Here is a 22,839-nt window from a genome sequence, read left to right as displayed (position 1 = left end):
TATTGCTGTAATCATGCTCCTCTTCTTGCACTACCCCCCTCCCTTCTCCCCCTCCTCTCCGTCAGTTTAATTTGTGTCTTCTATCACTGTGAATGCTCCTGCTCCCACCAGGCACACACACCATCAGTCGTCAGTGCATGCTTCCACCAGGCACACACGCCACCAGCCGTCAGTGCATGCTTCCACCAGGCACACACGCCACCAGCCGTCAGTGCATGCTTTCACCAAGCACACACACCACCAGGCGTCAGTGCACGCTTCTACCAGGCCCAGACCTCCAGCCGTCAGGGCACACTTACACCAGGCTCACACACCACCAGCCGTCAGTGCACGCTTCCACCAAGCGCACACACCACCAGTGCTCACTTTCACCAGGCACACACACCACACACACCACACACACACACCACACACACCACACACACCACACACACCACACACACCACACACACCACACACACCACACACACCACACACACCACACACACCACACACACCACACACACCACACACACCACACACACCACACACACCACACACACCACACCACACCACGCACACACCACGCACACACCACGCACACACCACGCACACACCACGCTCACACACACCCACCACACACACCCACCACACACACCCACCACACACACCCACCACACACACACACCACACACACACACCACACACACACACCCACCACACACACCCACCACACACACCCACCACACACACCCACCACACACACCCACCACACACACACACACCACACACACACACCACACACACACACCACACACACCACACACACACACACCGAGCCGTCAGTGCACGCTTTCAGCAGGCACACGCACCACCAGCCGTTTGCACGCTTTCAGCAGGCACACGCACCACCAGCCGTCTGCACGCTTTCAGCAGGCACACACACCACCAGCCGTCAGTGCACGCTTTCACCTGACACACACCACCAGCCATCAGTGCATCAGGCAGGCTCTTCTAAGAGTTTCTTGGTAAATATGTGTTCGATGCCTGGGAGGGAGAGGGTCGAGTTTCCTTAAACCATGCTGAGTATGCAGGTGCAGTTCATGAACTCCTGTGTGAGTGAGTCATGCTGCCTGGGGCTCACTCGCTGGACACTTGTAAATTGCTCCTGCACCAGCCTTTTTCTCATTTGCAAAGTTCGGCGCATGCGCATAGCTAGGCAGCCCCCACAGCCCCAGGAATGACTGCTTCCTACAACCAAAATGGAAACAACATTCAGAGCAATGAAAACCAGTTCATTTGATGCAAAGAACTGTTAACAAAAACCATGTCCAGCTATTGTAGATCTTGCAATTTAAACAAAACCGCAGCAAAAAACAAACCAGCATTGGCATAGCCAATAGGTCTCGCTTTTTTGACCCTATAAGTATTTAGTTATGCAGCAGAATATCCTTGGTGCAACAACACCAACTGTTGCATGGCTAAACACTTATAAGGTCCCAAATGCGAAACCTATTGGCTTTGCCAAAGCTTGTTCGTTTTGACATTACTTTTTGGACAATTATGGCCCAGCCAAACCTGCAGTGAAGTTCCAACCCGCCACCCACCCCATATGAAACAGACTACCTAAAAACAATTCCAACATCCCACCCACAAACAGCAAGTTACATTTTATTTTATGGAGAATACAAGTCCATTGTAAAAAGCAAAGAGCCTCCCGATCCATCACCATATTTTCGTAAATCCGTGTCAATGAGGGAGTCCACCATGGGAGCCGGAGCCAAGACTATGTCTCTGTGGTTCGCCCATATTTTTGCATGTTTCAGCATGCACCCCAGAGCTCTGTAAACCGTTTTTTCCATACACATTCAGTGCCCCATTCCTTGCATCCAGGTGCCCACTGTGGGCTGCAACACATCTTTCCACAGCCTTGCAATATCACGTTTTGCCAATGTTAGACCCAGGAACAGTAGGTGTCTTTTATACTTTTTGCCTCCATTTCCTTTGGTGCTGTGAAGTAAGATCTGATTTGGGTGAAATGGGATCTCCCATGACAAGACCCATTCCAGACATGTCACCACTCCCTGCCAAAAACCTAAGAGTGCCGTGCACTCCCATATTGTGTGTAGAAAGATACCCTCATGCAACCCACATCTAAGACACACTGGTGAAGTTGGGCACTAGGAAGCCAAGGCCAAAGAGTATGGTTTGACCCTGCTCATCCTGTTAATGTTGGTGGGGGGTTTAAAGTGAAGAGTTTGCATGCACATCCTAGATTTTTTTTTCTTCCCCAACCCCTCACCACCCCCAGTGCCACATTTGCTTGACTTTTGGAGACAAGAAAATGACTAAGGGGAATGTGCGTGGCCTCCCTCCAATGAACGTAACTTGCTGCCAGCCACTGGGCCAAGTCAGAAAGTGTAAATCGTGCAGCTGCCCACTTTTGAAAATAACTTGTTTATTTATCTAGCACTTGATACAGCACTTCAGTAATTTCAGTGTGCTGTAAATAACAGCTGATTCTGTTACCTAATGTAATGCTACTACTTTTGCCTGGAAAGAGTGCTTGATATTCGGGTTATGATCCAGATCTTTACGCCTCTTTCCTAGTTTCAGTGAGTTTGACTCTGAGGCTGCTGGGACTGATGGCCCCCAGCATCCTGCTGGGCAAGTACTCCAGGTGGCAAATTTGGGCTCTGCAGTGGGATCTGAAGTCCCATTGGACACAATATCAAGGGGATTTCCCCAACTCCGTTTACATTTCAAAGGAGACTGCCAAAGTTCTCTAGTGGTGGATACTGGACCGCAATTGGGTCCATGGCAAATTCCTTTCCCTTCCTCACCCAGAGCTGACAGTGGTGACTGATGCATTGCTTCTGGATTTGGTCGGCCATCTGGGAGAGCTGGAGTTAAGAAGTTTTTGGTTTCCGGCCGAGTGCCAGCTGCACATCACCCTTTTGGAGCTGTTGCTTTTCTTCTGCCAATCAAGGGAAGGCTGGTACAAGTGCTGACGGAAAACAACACTGCAATGTGGTATTGCAGCAAGCAGGGTGGTGTGGGGGTCATAGGCCCTGTGCCAGGACTCCTTGCTCTGCTTGAAGTGGCTCGACCAGCAAGGATTTTGCCTGGTAGTAGTGCAGACTAACTTGGCTGTCTGCGCCTACGGGATCACTAGTAGCAGTTACATCTGGAGGTAGCGCAAGGTCTCTTCCATGAGTGGGGAGATACTTGATTTGATCTGTTTTCCACCGCAGAGAAAGCACAATGTCAGCGCTTTTGCGTGTTGAAGCTTCCAAGGCATCTCTTGCTCAGCGACTCGTTTTGCCTCGAGTGGAGCTCAGGACTCCTGTATGCCTTTTCACCAATACAACTCCTCACCAAAGTTCTCAAGAAGATCAGAACAGACAGAGCCAAAGTCATCCTAGTGTGGTCTGGATTGGGCACGGAGAGTATGGTATATAGAAGTCCTGGTCTTGAGCATATGTCCTCCGATCAGACTGCTCCTCCACGAGGACCCGCTTTTGCAGCAGCCAGCTAGGGTTCTGCATCAGGGCCTTCGCAGCTTACACCCTCATGTGTGGAGATTGAGCGTGGACAATTTAACGCCTCCAACCTTCCACTGGAAAAGGTTGACGTAGTCTTGGCAGCCAGGTGGCCCTCAATGAAAACTGTATGTCGGTTGTTGGGACAAGTTTATGCCTTGGTTTGTCACTTGCCAGACTGACCCCCTCCATGCCGAACTGTCTGACGCTTTATTTGTTCTGTCTCTTGCACTCCAAGGCTTTATTTCAGTCACATTTGATGTCCTGTTTTGCCCTCTCTGCCTTCTTACTGTTGCAAGATAAAATAAAAATCTTTATTTAAATCGCAACTGATGCGATGTTTTAGAAGGGCTGCAACACATTTTAACCCCTATTCCCCCCCCCCCCCCCCCCCCAAATCTGGTCCTGGCTTATGATGTGCACTTCGTTGGAGCTATTTGACCTCCAAATAGGTATTGCTTTGGTATCTAGTCAAAAGGTGAGGAATCTGCAGCTAGAATTCCCTGTCAAAAGTAAAAGTTGCTTAACCTTGGGTAACTCTCTTCCTTGTAGAGGCTCTAACTGCAGATTCCTCACAATTCACACATCATCCCTGTTCTATGATTGGACTCTGTCCATTAATAAGATCCCAAGTCTAGGAATCTGCACACTGTCTACCAATTTGCATTTTGAACTCTGCGTCTGGGGGCGCAAACAAGTCTTGTAAGCAACTGACATCAGTGCATGGGAGTGGAGCTGATATCGCCCCCGCACTTCATGTCCGGAGAGTAATGGTGTCAGTGCAGACCCGCAAATCTCCACCTTTCGGTGTACAGAAGTACTGATGGAAAACGTTTCCTGATCCAGTCTTGACGCCTCTGGAATATTAAAAGTCGATTAATCTGCAGCTAGTTAGTCTCTACCCGAAAGAGCATTACCCAAGGTAAGTAACTTGTTCTCCCAAATCCAATCTAACAGGGAAAATACTTACATTTGGGGGTCAACTATAGTGTTCTAACGCCAGTCTTGTAAAAGATCATTAAAATATAAATAACTTAAAAATTGATTTTGTTATTAATATTAATTAAAAGAATATAATTTTAACATAAACGGGATACTTCAACTCACCCGTAAAAGTTCTCTAAATCATAAAATTATGTTCAAAACAATATTTTCTTTTAAAAACTCTGATAGAAAGATTACATTGTTTACTAAATAAATTAAAACAAAAACAGTGAAACCTACAAAATACCACACAACTCATTAAAAATAATAAAATATATAATTGTTTTCAAGTCACATAATTTTGAATTTAAAATTAACATACAATTAATTACATGCCAATCTCATCATTTAAATAAGTATGTATGACATTACAGTGCAAATTAGTACAATGCATTACCTCAAACTATAAAATTTAAATATTTTAAAACTTACATTTTTTTTTACCTTATTATAAATTTACCTACATAATATATAATTAAAAAACAAATTAATTAACATTAATATATAATTAAAACCTCTTTACCCAATCTTTCAAAAAGTAGACATTTAATGCGATTTAAAATATATTCCACTTTTATACTATTCCACCTTTACACTAATATCTAAAAATATAAAATGCAATAAAAAAAAATATATATATATATATTTTTCACTGAGAACCTCGGTTTGACACCAGTTATAGTTAGCTGGAAATTTTACTGACCTAAAACCATTGAAATTCCCACGTTATAGTTAGTTGGACTCACTATAACTTGCGCGCCTGCAATGCACTGCTGATGACGTCACATATTACATCACTCATGACATGGTCAGTGACATCACTCTTACTTTATATTTGTTGTTAACACCATCACTTATAATTTTTTTAATTTCAATCTGTGAAAGAAAGAACAAAAATGTGAAAAATATTAAAACGTGTATTTAAAAAAATAGAAAAGACCAGGTATAAGGTTGAATCATACAATTTTACAAAGAAATAAAGTTAGAGATAAAGATTCAGAAAGGAAAATAAAGTAACGGTGAAAGATAGACTGAGTCAAAAAGAAATAGAGTAAATTACTAAGTGAATAAAAAGGAGGATAGATTCAGTGACAGAAAAGAAGGATAGAGAACAATAAACTAAAGATGTGTAAGATACTAAAAGAATGTGAGTTTGGTTAACTAAATAAGGAAAGGGTGAATAAGGAAAAGAGAGTGAGGGAGAGAGGGGACACAAAGTGAAGGAAAGAGTGTCAGATACAGACTGAGTGAAGCAACAAAGAAAGATAAATGAGTGAAGGTGAGTTATACTAACTGATTTCAACAAAAAGGAGAACCCAAAATTATTTAATTTCGAAAACAAAAGGGAGAAAAGATGGAAAAGGGAAGCGAAGCAGAGGGTCTAAAAGCTAGAAAATGGTGCATGAGAAAAAAGAAAAAAGCAGAGTTGGAATAAGGAAACAAAGGTTGAAAGATATGTGGAGTTAGAGAACAAGGGTGAAAGAGAATAAAACAAAAGGCAATGTGAGTATGTAAAGAGAATTGATATAAGGTAGTTAAAGACAAGTGAGCATGAGACAAGATGAGTACAAACTTAAAATCACAATACAAAATATAGAATTAATTATACATGTTAAATGGTTTATTTTTGCTGTTCTCAGAATTTATCAAATTTCACTAAAAACAGTGAGTTGAAGGTATTCATCATATAACAGCGGGGGAAAAAAAACACAATCAAAATGATTGTGTTTAAAAAACCCATATAATATAACAAATCAGAACTCATCAAAAGTACACTTACTTTCCATGACGTCGAATGATATGCTATCAACAGCTTATACTCTGTTTTGCTCTAAAAAACCCGTGCCCGCCACTTTCTGAAAGAAAAGCTCTTTGTTTCTGAGTAATATGTTACAAACAATAAATGACTTTTTGCTCTCTACCACACTTCTCCTCCAGGCCAAATCGTGTAAGAGCCAATTTAATCTCTTCGAATTCCTCAAAGCAAATACCGTCATTTTCTTTTTCCCCGACTTTCAGAAAAAAACGTCCAAAATCACTTTCACAATCTTGTACTAATAATATCTCCCCTTCTAGTTTACTCATGTTTCACATTTCCTATAACATTGATACCACTTACTATGAGGCACACTTACACTAACTCTATGACTTTTCCAATTTTTTCATTCTCTTGATCTCCATTACTAACAAAGCAATTTTAAACAAGAGTAAATCATATCAACTCTTTGAATCATTATAGACCAGTTAGGTATCTCTGACTACTTTACATTTTTATTTATTATGATCACTCTAATTCACAAAGCAATTTAAAACAGCAGACTAAAATTTATCAACTGCTCCAATCTTCGTAGGCCACTTTCCTTCCCTAAAATTTTGGTTTTAAAAACACTAGGTAAGAATTATTTAAGTCAAACGGTAAACGTTTTTTGAAAGTTAAAACAGAATCATTGCAGAATGACCAGCCGTTTCCAGATTTTAAATAAGCTGTGTAATGTCCTGAAGTTGTTGAAGGACCGTCATGATATATAATTGCTGCAGTTACAAAAGTCCTTCCTGATATTGACAACTGCGAAGCCACAAATTTTTTAACTAAAGTTCTCAATTTAGTTCCATCAGACCTACATCGTTGGAACATTAAAATGACTTACTGGCCATAACTTCATATAAATAATGTGGACACCATTGCAGACTTACATTGGCTTCACTCCATATTTTGATTGGCTGCTTTTACTAGCTTATTAAAGGATACTGATTTACTGTCAGGCAAAGTTAAATATATAAATCTTTCTGAGTCTACACTAGTAGTACTTGATAGCCTACAGTTCTCGCAGTCATGCTGCCATTGATAAGAAAGGCCAAACAGATAATCTTCATCTACACCTTCATCTTGCAAAACATCAAGTATATACATTAAAAACTCCTGACAATCCTGCTGAATATTTTGAGAAAATTGCGTTTGACCCGAACATTTGTCTAAGAGATTTCGAATTTTAGATACACTTTCTATTTTTGTTCTATCAGTGCTACATTTCTCTAACACAGAATTTAACAAACAGCAAAATCTTTGATCCGAATTGACCACAATCTGTTCTTTTAAAGTTTCTAGAGAAAAGACAACATTAACCACTACATTAGCATAGCAGTTGACACCAGAACTATTTTCAAATTGAAAACCAACAACATCTTGAACAGCATCCATTTTCTTTCTGCTTACAATTTCTGGTTCATCGACTTTTCGTGTTTTTGCTACAACCTCCCTACTATTAGTGATATTTCTTCGTTTCCGGCCTACCACACATTTTTCAAACAAAGGATATTGAGGCAAATGTGGCGCATACTCTCTTCTTAACCTATTGTATTCCTTAACACAATCTAGATCTGCACAAATATTTGTCTCATCACACTCAATCAAGTACAATCCAGATAAAGTTCTAACTCGTGATAATGCCACATAAGCCATACCCTCCTTGAACACAGAACTGCCAATATTCACCAAAGCACTGTCTACACTTAAACTTTGCGATTTATGGATTGTCACCGCATATGCCAAGCAAACAGGAAACTGCTTACGGCGAACATATAAGTCTTTAACAAGCAAAAACCTAGCAGAGCAACGACCAATTTGCTGTACATCCTCCATGCCATCAAATTTAATTTTTATAAATTCAATTCCATCTCTATTTCTGTATTTCTCAAAATCAACATTACCCATTGATCCATTTACCAGACCTCTTTCAACATTTAAATTCCTTCTCAAAATAATACGGCAATTTAAGCACACATTCAGAGTCTTTTCAAAACCCGCAGTTTTAGATATAGTCTTCTCTAATGAATCCAATTTAGATTTCATATTTTCAGACAAAATAATTATTGCTCCCATATGCTCAATTCTGTCAATAGCTTCCAGTTTCACTATGTCTTGGTTTTCTAAATTCAACATTTTGTTGTTGAAGATGGAACATTCTTGCAGAGTTGGCATCAAACATATCCCAGATTTCTTCTCAGTAATTTTCTGAAAAATATTCTCTGGCAGAACGTCTTCATCTGGATACAAATTTGACAATAATCTTGCATGTAAAGCTTCCTTCCCATGCTCAGTCACTTTTCCAATTCTAACATCTTGTAGAATATTCTTATAATCTTCATCCTTCGCCTGACGCATATTTTCACGCAGTTCAGCATAATTGAAGTTTAACCATATATTAACGTTGCCAATGGTCCCTAGGCACTTCCTGGTATCTTCATGCGTCAGTAGTTTAAACACTGGTTGTCCTTTCACTGGTGTCAGCTGCAGAAGATCACCGAAAACAATGATGTGTTTGCCACCAAATAACACATCATACTCTGTTTTAAGAACTTCTTGCATTCCAAAATGCACAAAGGCAAGCATGACATTGGAAACCATACTTACTTCGTCAATGATAAGAAGTTTCATCTTCTTTAAGACACTTGAAACTTCACAACAAGCATCTCCAGATAACTTGTGGTATTGTAATTTGTTATCATGCTCCACTGGCAGCATCAGTAGACGATGCAAAGTAATACCTTTAATGTTATGTGCTGCCAGACCAGTTGGAGCGGTGACAACACAAGACAGCGATGACTCGGCCCTTTTCTGCAAATAACATGAAATTGCTTTAATGAGGAAACTTTTTCCAGTTCCTGCTTCTCCACTCACGTACAGTCGGACAGGCTTCAACGACGTACATGAGCACTGTTTCTTCTCATGACTTAATACATGATCAATTTGGTTGGTAACTTCGTCATATATTTTCCGCTGCTCAACGTTGAGTTGTCTTTCAAAATCTTCTAAGTTAACCGCTTCTTCCTGAGCATGTGCCATGGCTCTTTCCCTTTCAATCATGGCAGTGGCAGCTTCATTTTCGATAACTGGTCCTCCTAGTGGATCCTGACTCAATGAAGTGGAACTCTGACTGTCCTGAGAACTGTCTCTAGCAATCTCGGCTGCAATTGTTGCTTCCTGCTCGATTTCTGCATTCAACATTTCTAGATATTTTGGAAAAACAGGACATTCTATGGACTCCTTGGCTGCATTGAAAGAATCTTCATAACAGAGGAAATCTACAAGCAGTTCCTCTTCTGCACGCCAAGGCTTGAAAAGTTGCAAAAGAGCTAAATAGAAAAACTATTTTCTTTCAGGAGATTCGCAATTCAATTTTCGATGATTAACCAATTGGCAAGATAACCGATCAGAACATTCGTATGCTCCGATTTCTCGATGTGACAACATCTTTAGACTGAAACTGTACAACTTCTTACTGAGGCTCTTTTCATGTGAAATGTCATCCCACATATCCTTCAGTTCTGCCTTTTCTTTTAAATTGTATGTATTTTTGGGTGATTTCCTCGTCACATTATGTCGCAGCGAAGACATCAAATTGTTCACTCTTCCTTTAGGTATCACTGATCGTGGAAACCCAAAACGACATTTTGTATAGAACTTGTTCTTGTTTCTGAATTTACGATGACAGTACTTTCCACAACGATGGTTTTGAAAGCGTAAAACTTGTTCTCTTAAACTTTTGTCTTCCTTTGTGTTTGGAACAGCACATGTAGAATACTGTTCTATGAAACTCATCACTAAGTCATCTGGATCTGTTCCAAATTTGGGTGCATCTTTGATCCATAGCAGCATATGTATATGAGGAGCACCTCTTGCTTGATACTCCTTTCTCCAGAAGAAATCCAACACCTCTCCAAGAGGTGGATTTTTCTTGTTCGTGATGAAAGACATCATAGCTTCAAATCTATGATTGAAGTACCTGCCTACATTGACTGGATCCAAAGAGCACAGTTCTCCGGGTGTCTTGAATTCGATATTTTCAATGTTTCCATTTGCCTCTCGTAGAAATTCAAGTAAGTCTTCCCAGCCATACTCGGCACAGCTGAGAGTGAGGAACCATGTGAGAGTTCCTAAGTTCCTCAGCATACATTTTAAGTCACCATGACGACGGTACCAATACTCATTAGTACCACACTGACATGCCATGAGATTAATCAGGTGAGAATCCAAAATACTGTCTTGCACATTGACTTTATCCATAAACTCCCTTGCCGAGATATTTTGCAACTGTACACCACTTTTCAGGATGTGGTTCACTGCATAAGACAGTCCAGACAGATCACTTTCATACAGTAGATGAAACAAATAGGGAATGCATTGACGAAACCTAGGATCTTCTGCATACAATCGTAAAGTCCGGTATTCAGAAGCAGGAATTTGATCAGGTCGCTCATCATATCTTCCTCTTCGACCTGTTGGAAATAACTGTGGGAAACACCGAGCTTCCAAACTTTCCTCCCAAACACTAATGGGACTCCCTTTGACTTGTTTCATTTGAAACAACTCAATAGCATTCCCCATGACTTCTTTAGAATGCAAAGGATGAACACTATAATGTTCATATATTTCTTCATTTTTAGAGGCATCTACTTTCTCTATTTGTCCAGTACACAAATCGCTGTCCTCTTCTTCACTTAGTCCATCTTCTGCAACACATACATTCTTGTAGTACTCATTGTTTTTCATCAAATACAACGTTGCTTTTTGACTTTCCTAACATCCACTAAATCTTGCCAGATTTTCTTACTCTTTGTCGGAACCCCATTAATTAGGATAACCAGAGGTTCCTCTTCCACTTTGTCTACACCAATTGTATCAATATTTTTCTTCAAATCCAGAGGCAAATAAACAACTCTTCCCTTTAATCCTCTCTGTAAATCTGAAGGAGGCAATTTCCCTGTCTTAGGCTCCATTCGAACAATAGCCTGAAAAGGATGAACACTTTGAATCAAAATAGATTCATAAGTATTTAAATCCTTCAGTTCAAAAGGAATGTCAACCAATTCCAGATTATTATTACCCGCTCTAGCAGGCATTCGGTTTTGATTTAATTTGTTAAAACAATAAGTACACATACGTTGATCTGATCCCAAATCAAAACGATTTTCTACCATGAAGTATGTTGCAAAATCCTTCCATTCACTATTGTTTACCATTTCACTTTTTGTATATAAATCCACTAACTTAGTCTGATTCTTATAATAAGTCCGTCGACAACACACACAAGTGAAATTAGGCCTCTCACTTGATTTCACCATAAACGTGGAAATTTCCTTGTGAAATTTATCTGTACTGAAAATCTGTACACTCTCTTCCACATTACCTTCTTCTACTGGGTCAATTTCAACATTGTTCTCTTTACTAGCAAAGTAACAAAACTCTATTTCTTCACAAATATTCATCACATCTACTTCAGAACCATGCAAAAGAGCAGTGCTTAATTGTTTAAGCATAATTGCTGGACTCTTAGCATAGTACAACATTCTAACTAATTTCCTCACTTTATTATGATGCACTGCTAGCATCCTGAAATGATGAAAAACACTCTGGCATACTCTCCTGGAAAGACAAGCCAGTGAATGACCATGCAAACCTGTCACTTCTCTCACTCTGCAAGGATCTAATTCTTGCAACAACTTCATTTTCTGTTTTAAACTTTTCTTATTAAATATCCGTACAAAATCACAAAGCAAATTGATGGAATCCTGTTGCACACTGCAAATACTACTACACTTCCAGGTGTACACTGGTCCCTTAGGACGTCTTCCTAAAACTTCATTACCTAACACCTCTTCTGCCTCTGTTGACACAAGTTTTTCTTTTTCAACCGGACAACCGTCTTTCACCTCATTAGCTCGACCACTGGTGTCAACTGCATGCACCAAATCATTGTCCTGGAAATAACTCTCCTCATCAAAAAATGCCTCACAACTTGAACTATGCATCCATTCTCCTGAAAAAACTTCACAAAAATTACTACGATTAACTGTTCTCTTCCATTTACTATTTGATTTGAAATTGCCTTGTTTAGTTTCCTAATTCTATTGATTATCAAAATAAATAACTTTCGCTTAATTTCAAAAGCCTGATCAATAATTTTATCTACATTTTTCTTTCTCTTATAAAAAGCCACTTTCTGTTGACCTTTCTTAATATTGTTTAACAAATTGCCAATTATCCTGTTGCGGAACATTCGTCTACGAATGTCTCTAAACAGATTTCTCCTTCTACTACCATGCACAGAGTTATCTCCTGCTCAAGCAGTAACATTTTTGAGGGGCTTTTCCTTCCCGTTTAAATTGGCTCTCTCTTTCTGAAGTAAAACATGTTCTGTAGTGATACTTTTTCGTCTGCAAATGTTTCTTAAAAAAGATTTTGTTGTCTTACCCGGAGTTTTTTTTTGGTGACTTGACAAGTTTTTATTGTAGAGGACTGCTGCAATGGTTTACCAAGGTGGGGGTATAAGTCGCTTTGCTTCTTTTCTTCTCCTTTGCCTTGAGGGCATGTTTGAATTTTTCAAAAAATCTTGAGTTTAATCTGTGGTAAATTTTTTAAAAAAATGTTATTAAATACTATTACCAAACAGTAAATCAATAACGGTAAGCAAACCATTAACACACTAGATGTCAATTCTACCTATGGTAATTTAGCAGCATAGACAGAATATGTACTGCTAGAGTTTCATAGCCAGTATGGGGCATATTTACAAAGCCTTTGAGCCATTTTAAGTAAAAAAAACACATTTTTAAAACACATCAAGTAAGTAAATTATTCTCCCAGATTCATGGGGAAGTGACTTTTATGTCACTTTTAACATGGGGAAAATAGCGTGAAAGTGGCTCAAAGTCCTTGTAAATATGCCCCATGTTGGCTATGAAACTCAAGCAGTACATATCAAGAAACCTAAATGACTTCAAGAAACGTTTTTAAACACATCAAGTAAACAAATTATTCTCCCTGTTTCATGGGGCAAGTGACTTAAACTGGCCTAACACACATGGGGGCGTATTTACAAGGCCCTTGCACCACTTTTGCGACACTATTAATATGGGGAAAATAACGTGAAAGTGGCTCAAAGTCCTTATAAATATGCCCCATGCTGACTATGAAACTCTAGCAGTACATATCAAGAAACCTAAATGACTTCAAGAAACGTTTTTAAACACATCAAGTAAGCAAATTATTCAACCCCATTCATGGGGAAGTGACTTAAAATGCCCTAACGCACACGAGGGCGTATTTACAAGGCATACTAGTCTCTATCTAAATTAAATGAATCTTTTCTCTCCTTAGCAAATGCTTTTTGAATTTCAAAACAGTCTCAGACACACACCAATTTTTCTTTAGCAGAGCAAAGGGTATACACTCCAGAGGCTGCAACCAGATTATTCTCCCAGATTCATGGAGAAGTGACTTAAAATGCCCTAACACACATGAGGGCGTATTTACAAGGCCCTTGCACCACTTTTGCATCACTTTTAACATGGGGAAAATAACGTGAAAGTGGCTCAAATGCCTTGTAAATATGCCCCATGCTGGCTATGAAACTCTAGCAGTACATATCAAGAAACCTAAATGACTTCAAGAAACGTTTTTAAACACATCAAGTAAGCAAATTATTCTCCCTGAATCATGGTGCAAGTGAAATATTTGTTTAAAGAAGCAGACACCATTTTTTCCTTCTCTTAAATTTAAAAAGCATTGCTTTTCCTTAAAAACGTTTTTCAAGTCATAATTTGAAAACACAGCACAGCTCCTATGTACAAGCACACCCTGTCAGTACTAATACTTCACATTATCTCCAATTCCAATTTCTCAAAGAAACAAAATCTTTTTGTAAAACAATTGACACAAAGCAACATTTTAAATACACAACTTTCTTCCTAATTTTCTCCCTAAAGCATACTAGTCTCTATCTAAATTAAATGAATCTTTTCTCACCTTAGCAAATGCTTTTTGAATTTCAAAACAGTCTCAGACACACACCAATTTTTCTTTAGCAGAGCCAAGGGTATGCACTCCAGAGGCTGCAACCAACAATGGCAAAGAAATGCTGTAATTCATCACACATATCTCTCATGTCACCCAATCAAAACTCTTCCCTCACTTTTTCCAAATCAACACCCTTCCCCCCTCTGCCTTTTCTACCTTTTTTCCATAGCAACTACCTCCTAAAAGACCTCTCATGTTTACAAGTTCACACAACAATGTTTCAAATGAACTATGAACTCTCAGTACACCTGCTTATCCAGTGCAATGTTTCTTAAAATGATTTTTTCTTAACCATTCGAATTACATCCTTTCAAAGAACACATCCATGCAACCTAACTTTCTGTTTTCAGCAATCAAAATCCACCAATCACTGCTACTGAATCATTAGCACTAAAACTCCACAATTTTTTTCATTACAAACTCCTACTGTTCCAACTGCCATTTCATTCCCACACTTCATCTGACTGCAGCAGAACCTCCTTTCACCATGTTTTCTGTCTGGATTCTTGGACATAGCTACATCCACTGGGCTCACAGGTATGCTGATAACAGAAATTTACACAACCTCATTTTACAAAATGTGGAAATCCAATGGTTTGGCCAGAGAGGATTGAAATGTCACCAATTGATACCATTGGTGAAAACCTTTTTGCATTTGCCAAACCCTGACCTCATAATAGTGCACTGTGGAGGAAATGATTTGGGCACTTTGACTGGGGTAGGTCTGGAAATGCTTTTAAAGGACACCTTTGAGCAATTGATGGCACTTTTTCCTCAAACTGCCTTGGTATATTCCAATATATGCCAAAGACAGAAATGGAGGTGGTCCAATCAATTTTGTCCACAAATTGAGAAAGCGAGGAAGCATGTAAATACTTCTGTTTCAGCTTACATGAGAGACCATGGAATGGGCTCCATCTACAACAATAACTTGCGTTACTACATGCAAGATATCTACAGAGGAGATGGTGTGCACTTCTCAGATGAGGGGAACAGAGATTTCATCCAGAGTTTAAGACTGTGTATTGGTACATACTTATAAGTACCTAAATCTTCTACAGACCCAAAAGTTCTTTTCAGAGTTCTAACTATGATTATTCTATATAAATTTTAAATGTAACTTTTTTTTTTTACTAATTTTCACGATTTACGCTTTCCGGAGCTCTACCCGGTTCGCGCACCAGGCGCTAACCGCGCGAAAATGTGATTTTTTTTTTGTCTTTTTTGGACATATATGGGCCTCTTCATCCACCCTCACAAAACCTAGGGGGTCAGGATATGTCTCCCTTGCCCCCTTTTACACAAACTCAGCATTGTTTATCATCCATCTTGTGTCCAAATTAGACCTTAACGCAAGATGGCAGACTCCCGTTACGCTACCGGTAAGCTACCCGGTTCGCGTACCGGGTAGCGCTTCCACCACAAAAAATCTAACTTTTTTTTTGTTTGTTTTTGCCCGCGGGGCCCTTTAATAGCCCCCACATCAATCCTAGGGGGTCAAGAGGGGTCTACCTTGCACCCTTTCATTCATTTTCCCCTTCGTTTATTTCCACCTCTTGTCTCTCGATCCTACCGAGAGACAAGATGGTGGCCACTCCGAACTGTTCAGAATGTTCAGTCACCTGGGAGCCAATCCGCTTCTCCACGCGAAGTTCCGTTACGCATCTGGTACGCTAACCGGGACGCTGTCACAGATATATATATTTTTGTTGAATGTTAATTTCTCAAAGTCCACTGGAGCACATATCTTGAGACCCAGCAAAGGCACATCGGGCTACCAGTCCCTACAATTTTGCCAAGTTTCATAAAAATCCATTCAGCCGTTCGAGCTAAAAGTGAGTCCAACCGCCCTATGGAAATTAACATGGGGAAAACACGTTTTGGGACCCCCCTTTTTACTCTGCCCCCACTTCACGAAACCCCTCCAAACTTTCAGGGGACTGTCAGAAACAAAATGTGCCATTTTCCTGAAAATTTCAGCCAATTCCGTCCTTCAAAGCCAAAGTTATTCAACATAGGATTTTTTTTTAATAGGGATTTCTGAAAATTCTAACTATATATACCTACTGGCGACCGCCAGTAGGTAATGTGTGTGTAATATATATATATATATATATATATATATGTATATCTGGAAACCCTCAAACCACTTCCTGAAATCTCCCAACGGCAGTCAGGCGAGGAAAGAGACACAGACCTCCGAGGTTTTCAAGTGGGCAGTGATTTTATTAAGTGACCCAACACAACGCGTTTCAAGCCCGTAAGCCCTTGATCACGTGTCACCATGTATATGTGTGTATATATATATATGTATATGTGTGTGTGTGTATATATGTGTATATATATATATATATATATATATATTATTTAAAGTAGACACAGTTGGTTTGTTAACTTGTTGTTAATCTAAAAATAGACCTGCACAGGACAACTTGAGAGATGGGTACACAGCAGAGAAAGCTAGGTGCAGTACAGTGAGAGTGTGTGTGTGTGTGTGTGTGTGTGTGTGTGTGTGTGTGAAGGTGAAAGTAATAACATGAGAGGCAAAGAAAGCGGATGGTGCCCTAAAAGCCGTACTGTGTCTCTGCCACAGAAGGCACCAAGATCCCAAGGGATGTTCCTTTGGCAGGTGCACCTGTTTATACGCCAGGCAGCTGCCACTTGGGAAACGCACAGAGCACGATCGGACACCTTTACCGGGGTTTGGGCAAAGTGGGGAGGAGGGGCACAGCCTGACTGCAAAAGGATGACTAGCAACAAAAAGTAGGTTTGTTACATTTTTGGTTTGTAATTTCATTCAGCAAAACTCCTTTTAAATCTGGTTATGGTGCGAATTCGGGGACAATTGGCGCTGGGGAAAACCATGTTGAAACTAGCAGTTTGTGCAGTTCTCCCTGGACCTAGAGTTGCTAGAGGCTACATACTGCCTAAGTCTGTGGTCATAACCAGATGTCTTTTATGTTTACCTTTCGTGGTAGAAAGAAGGAAATCGATTAAATTGCGTGTGATTCTGTTGCCTGCAGCAGAACAAAAAATAATAAAACCTCAGCCCTATAGATAACTGTACAGGAAGGCGATGAATACTAAATATACATGCATGAACTACACTGTCCATACAGGATGACTTGAAGACCCCTATTAGCTCAGTGAGAGAAGAACCTTGTAATATTAAGCTGCAGCTTATCAGGAGATGGGCTTGGAAGGAATAGAGACTGGGTTCTCCATTGAAATTCATTGGAGAGGCGCTGCCGTTTACTTGTTTTTCCCAAGCCCTTAAGGTGTGGGTGATGGGAAGTGTGAAGGGTGGAGTTGCATTTCTATTGCGATGGTGAAGACTTAATTTTTGCATGTCTGATTGCTACTACAGGAAGGTTGAATGACAGCCAGAAGCTGGATCTCACACTTCATAGTGCCTATATTATAAAAGCATTACTTTTACACAGATTCATTGACCACTGTGATCACCAGATGGATAGATGAAGAGCGCAGACATTTCAAGTACAACATTACTGTTATAAGGGAAATTAAACCGTATTTATTTAACTGTATTTATCTGTGGGTATTGATAGTGCTTGGGCTCTCATGGCATAGAGTGGTATTGTAACATGCAAATAATGTTTCCTTTTCTAGTTTCTGCTTGAGGTTTCAGAAAGCCTCTACAATTTTCTTAAACACACTGCATAAAAAACCAGCCCACTTGACTTTAAACTTTTGATGTTGACTCTAATTTTTCTTAAACTGATCCTGCCCTTCCCTTCCAGCCTCTGCACGCCTCTTGGTGCACAGCCCACTCTTAAATCACATACATGTTTGTCCTAACCCCTATTATAGTACCTCTGCAAATTGCCCACACCTTATTTCAAAGATCACAACCTCTCCTTTGAAAACTCATACCCTAGCAATATCTAATCTCCTGTAGCTCTTTTAATACTGTCAACAAATGCGTGAAATTCCTATCCCCCTGTTTCCTACTAAATATCACACCTAATTTCCTATTATTGTAATCTACCACTTAGAAACTGGAGTAAAGGCATAGAATGGCTATGGTAGAGCATAACTAACCCCAAACAAATTATCCCAGGTACCTGGACCAGCGTACTGCTCAGTGTAAAGATTATCCATGCCTCGTCGGGGTGGTAAATGCTAAGTAATGCAATCATAATACAATATATAACCTACACTAGAACTAATATAACATTCAGCTTTTAAACTGTTCATTTGTAGTTCATACAGGCTGCCTATTCAGTTTACTTCTTGACACTTGCACCCTCAAAAGACAACATTACTAACAGTCCTATTTATCACCTAGTATTGTTCTAGTTCACAGCAGTAAACCACCCATTACCATCTAAAACGGCGTGGAACAACTGAAGAGATCTGCCACATACCACTGGCCAACGTAGGGATTTAATTTAGTCCAGTACTGCAGGCCCAGACTAGCAACATGCCCCAGCCATTTCTTGGCATCTCACAATGACTGTCTGATTTGGGATAACATTAACCATGTCCATTTCAACAGATTGCTCTACTACTTTTCTCTCTGACCCATAAATGTGAAACAAAATGGCTCGGACTAGACAACCCCTTCCAATAACCAGTTGACTATAAACTAAAGATATTCCAAGAGGGTCCTTCAAAGCTGCCAGCTTACTTAAAACTTCACACTGAGCAAAATATAGTATCCAATCTCCCGATCAACCTCACATCCTGAAAAATATAAATATACATTTTTAACATAGTAATTTTACAGTAACATAATAAAAACCTAATACAATAGTTAAACGGTTTCACTTTGATGACAAAGTTTTAAAAAAATATATATATATTTACCTTTATTTTGGTTCACTAAAGTTTTGTAGCCATGATATTTTGACTGCAATATTAAGCTCCATTGTATTTTTTGAATTGCCATCGTGTTGGGACCCTGCCAGCCCCTGGAATTCACAAATTATTACCAAGGCTTGACACCACAGTCTTTAAAAGATAGCTCCCTGGTGGAGCTGATTTGGAAAGGGTATTGAAAACCAGTATACCTAGATGCTGTCTGGCCTCTCAAACAAGAGGTGGAGGACCTAATTAGTTGTGAGCCTAAACTATCCATGGGGGTTAAGTAGAAACAAACAATAAGCAATGCCTGAGAGGTGCCCTTATGGAACTCCTATCTCTGGAATTATCGGAGGGAAATATGTAGTACCTTGCTAAATCATCTTGTCTCATATTCGACTTCTCCCCACCCCCATGCAATTGCTCCCAGAATGAATGTGGGATACTTTAGCAAAAGTCTTTCTTTAAGTTAACTTTATTTGAGCATAGTTTAAGCTAGATTTAAAGTAGTTAATTTGTAGCTTAACTCCAAAAATGATCCGTTAATTCTTTTTGAGGTTCAAATAAACAATTGGTATGGAACAAACCTTTCTATGGCAAAATAACTCAAATACTTATGGCTGTGTTACCAGAGAATTACTGTTTCATTTTCCTACTAGTAGAAGGAAGATTTAGCTAGATGGGCTTCAAAGAGCAGAGGGTATAGACCGAGGAATCCACAGGAAGCCGGTTTAACCTCCAGTATTGAGCTACTTGCCCAAACTGACCAGTAAGTAATAATTTCTTGCCTCTGCGAGTTTTCGCAGTCGTCACATGGGACTCAAACTTGCGTTCTACGCTGCTGAGTTTATTGCAATATTTTGTGCCCTGCTTACGGATGTTGCTTAGTTAGATTTCGCCGAACAGCAAGTTTTTTTCTGAATGCTGGTAAATCGTGTAAGGTGAACATGGAGTCCTGAAATTGTATGATCATTGCTACACCTTTAAATCAGTATGTGCAAAACAGAGTTTGTTGCAGGGAAAGTTAGTTTAGATTTGAAACTGTATCATTTAGTTATCTTTACATTTTGCTACCTAATAAAAATGGGCAAATTTCAAGAAAAAACGAGTGGGTAGGTTAAGTAAGTGGTTGGGTTGATGGATGTATCAACAAGTTGAGAGATGAAAATATCAGTAAACCACTGGTGAGGACTAGGTGGTGAGGTATGATTTAAAATGTACACCCATGGATTCTTAAGAGGGTGTGCTTTCTTTTTCACATCACGTTTTCTAGACTTTTAGAAGCTAGTGAAAGCCCACCTATTTTTACAAAAACGGTTTGCCATTCCAAAATTCAAATTGCAATAGGATAGGTTAAAACATTGTGTAAGTATTATGCTACAATTACCATATTGATTTTATAATGGCCTGTTATCTCCGAGCTAATCAAAAGATGGCTGCCCTACAGATTGCTGATAACTAACTTCATGATTTAGTGCAAATTGTATTCTGGAGGCAGAGATAAGTTGGGAAAAGCTGCCTATTACGGTCTATCCTCCCGTGTGGCCTGCGCGTCCTGAATTGGTGCAAATTGTATTCTGGAGCCAGAGAAAAGTTGGGAAAAGCTGCCTATTACTGTCTATCCTCCTGTGCGGCCTGCGCGCTCTGCAGGCATATCTGCGGGCTTGCTTGCGCTTAATACGGCGACTCGGCGTGTTGAGGGGCCTTCTTGGCGTCAACTTTTCCTGCTCTGAGGGAAAACATTTGAGCTCTTTTGTCTGTAATATTAGTTTCTCAGAAGCAACACTGATACAAATATGGAGGTACCCACCGGGGTCATCGAGCTAATTACGGACCAGAAGATTTAGACCAAAACGCAGATTTATACACCGAATAATGGATGACCGGCCCCTTCAATCTCATGGAGGGCCTCTCTCATGGCTGCATGTTGATGAGCAGAGACAGGCGGTTGGCGAATAATTATTTACTTCACGCCTTGAAGCTTGGGGGGTTCAATGGAGCCCTACAGTAAGGACAGACAAAGACCTATACAGAAGAATGGCACAAGGTAACGTGGGAGGATTATGTCCTTAGTCTCTGATACAGTGCTTTAAATAACCAGCATTTGCAATGCAATAGGTCTCGCAGTTGTGAGTTTGAGCTACTGGCATTGTAAATGGCAATGCCTTTTATTTACTTGTTGGTTGTTAAAACATAATTAAATGCATTGTTGTTTACAATGCCAATAGCCTAATCTCTCGCAAATGCAAGACCTATTGCATTGTAAGCACATTCACCACAATAATTAGCAGGGCGAAGGAGCCGGCACCGAAGATGACGAGCCAGCTAGAGAGTTACAAGGCACGCTCCATCAAATAAGAAGCAGGGGAGAGGATGAGAATGAGTCAGCCTAGGAGACGAGCGAGATGTAGCACTAACTAGCACACACCCAAAGCCACTTCCTCCGCACTACCACTGTTGTACACTGCACCATTGACAAACACACACACCAAGATCTACGTCCACCACTGCCACTCAACCCCCCCCCCCCCCCCCCCCCATGCATCACTGCCTCACACAGTCCTACTGTCACAGCTGCCACACGGAGCACAAGTTACATAAGCACACGTAATAACCATTGACACACACACAATCCCTTCCGCCATTGCAAAGCACAGTGCTATTGCCTCCCCACATAACACGACTACCTCATACAGCAGCACAGCCACACATAGCACGTCACACACACAAAAACCCATGCACACACTGCAGAACTCGCACCACTAATTCCACATAAATCAAAACGTCTAAGCTCAATACTGCTGACACATTGCAGCACAGGGCCACACACACCGAGCCCCTCTGCCTCACACATCACCGCTGCCACCCATAAATACGCCGCCCACCACCTCAGCAGCCATATGGCATTTTTCGTGGAGCCTCAAGGTGCAGAAATGTCTGCACAGGTCACGTTATCGAACGCTCACTGGCGTGCACACGCACCTTTCAGTGCACAAGTGCGCATCACACGTGGGCACCATAATATGTATACACAGCAACTGGGCACACCTAAAGAATGTCACAGAATTGTGTGCACCACACCTGAGGGCCTCCAACAAGCCGCGCATCACATAGCAGTGTCTACACACTAAAGTGCATCACTGCACAAGATTGTAACGGTAAACACATGGAGTGTGTCACATCGACACCACTACTGCGCATGTGCACCGAGAGGATTTTATCCATGTCAGTCTCAAATTGTATGCTAGGACTCCAAGGACCCCCAACAATTGAGTAACTTGATTATTGTGACTGACACCAATGAAAGAAACTACTCAATACGCAGAGCCATTTTGTTTGAAAAATAAAATGTGTGCATCTTTTATTGAGTTGAAATTGTAAGGTGCCTGGCCTCTGATAACTCTTCAGATCGTCTGGAAGTTGCCTACACTAGCAAAAAAAATGATCCTAGATCTAAAAAATGCTCCTGTTTGAGCTGTGACGCAGCCTGTGACGATTGTGGTGTGGAACAGGCCCCTTGAATAAGTGGCACACCACACTGCAGGACTGGAGAATTCATATCTCACCGACGCCAGGACATATTGTTTGCTGACATGGATAGCAAGTCTTTGTTTTTATTGTCCCTCGGACAAGTAAGCTCGACTTCCTGCAGCA

At 40.4% G+C, this 22,839-nt stretch overlaps 1 protein-coding gene across 1 annotated transcript in view; it reads left to right on the top strand.

Moving 5' to 3' along the window:
• Positions 1-22,839, top strand: part of LOC147665140 (protein-L-histidine N-pros-methyltransferase CARNMT1-like) — a 171,659-nt gene that overhangs the window by 21,765 nt on the left and 127,055 nt on the right. The window lies entirely within an intron of this gene.

Source organism: Lissotriton vulgaris, unplaced genomic scaffold, assembly GCF_964263255.1.
Source record: "Lissotriton vulgaris unplaced genomic scaffold, aLisVul1.2 SCAFFOLD_1042, whole genome shotgun sequence".
Classification (NCBI taxonomy): domain Eukaryota; kingdom Metazoa; phylum Chordata; class Amphibia; order Caudata; family Salamandridae; genus Lissotriton; species Lissotriton vulgaris.
Note: the sequence above shows the minus strand (reverse complement) of the source record. Positions and strands in the feature narration are given on the sequence as shown.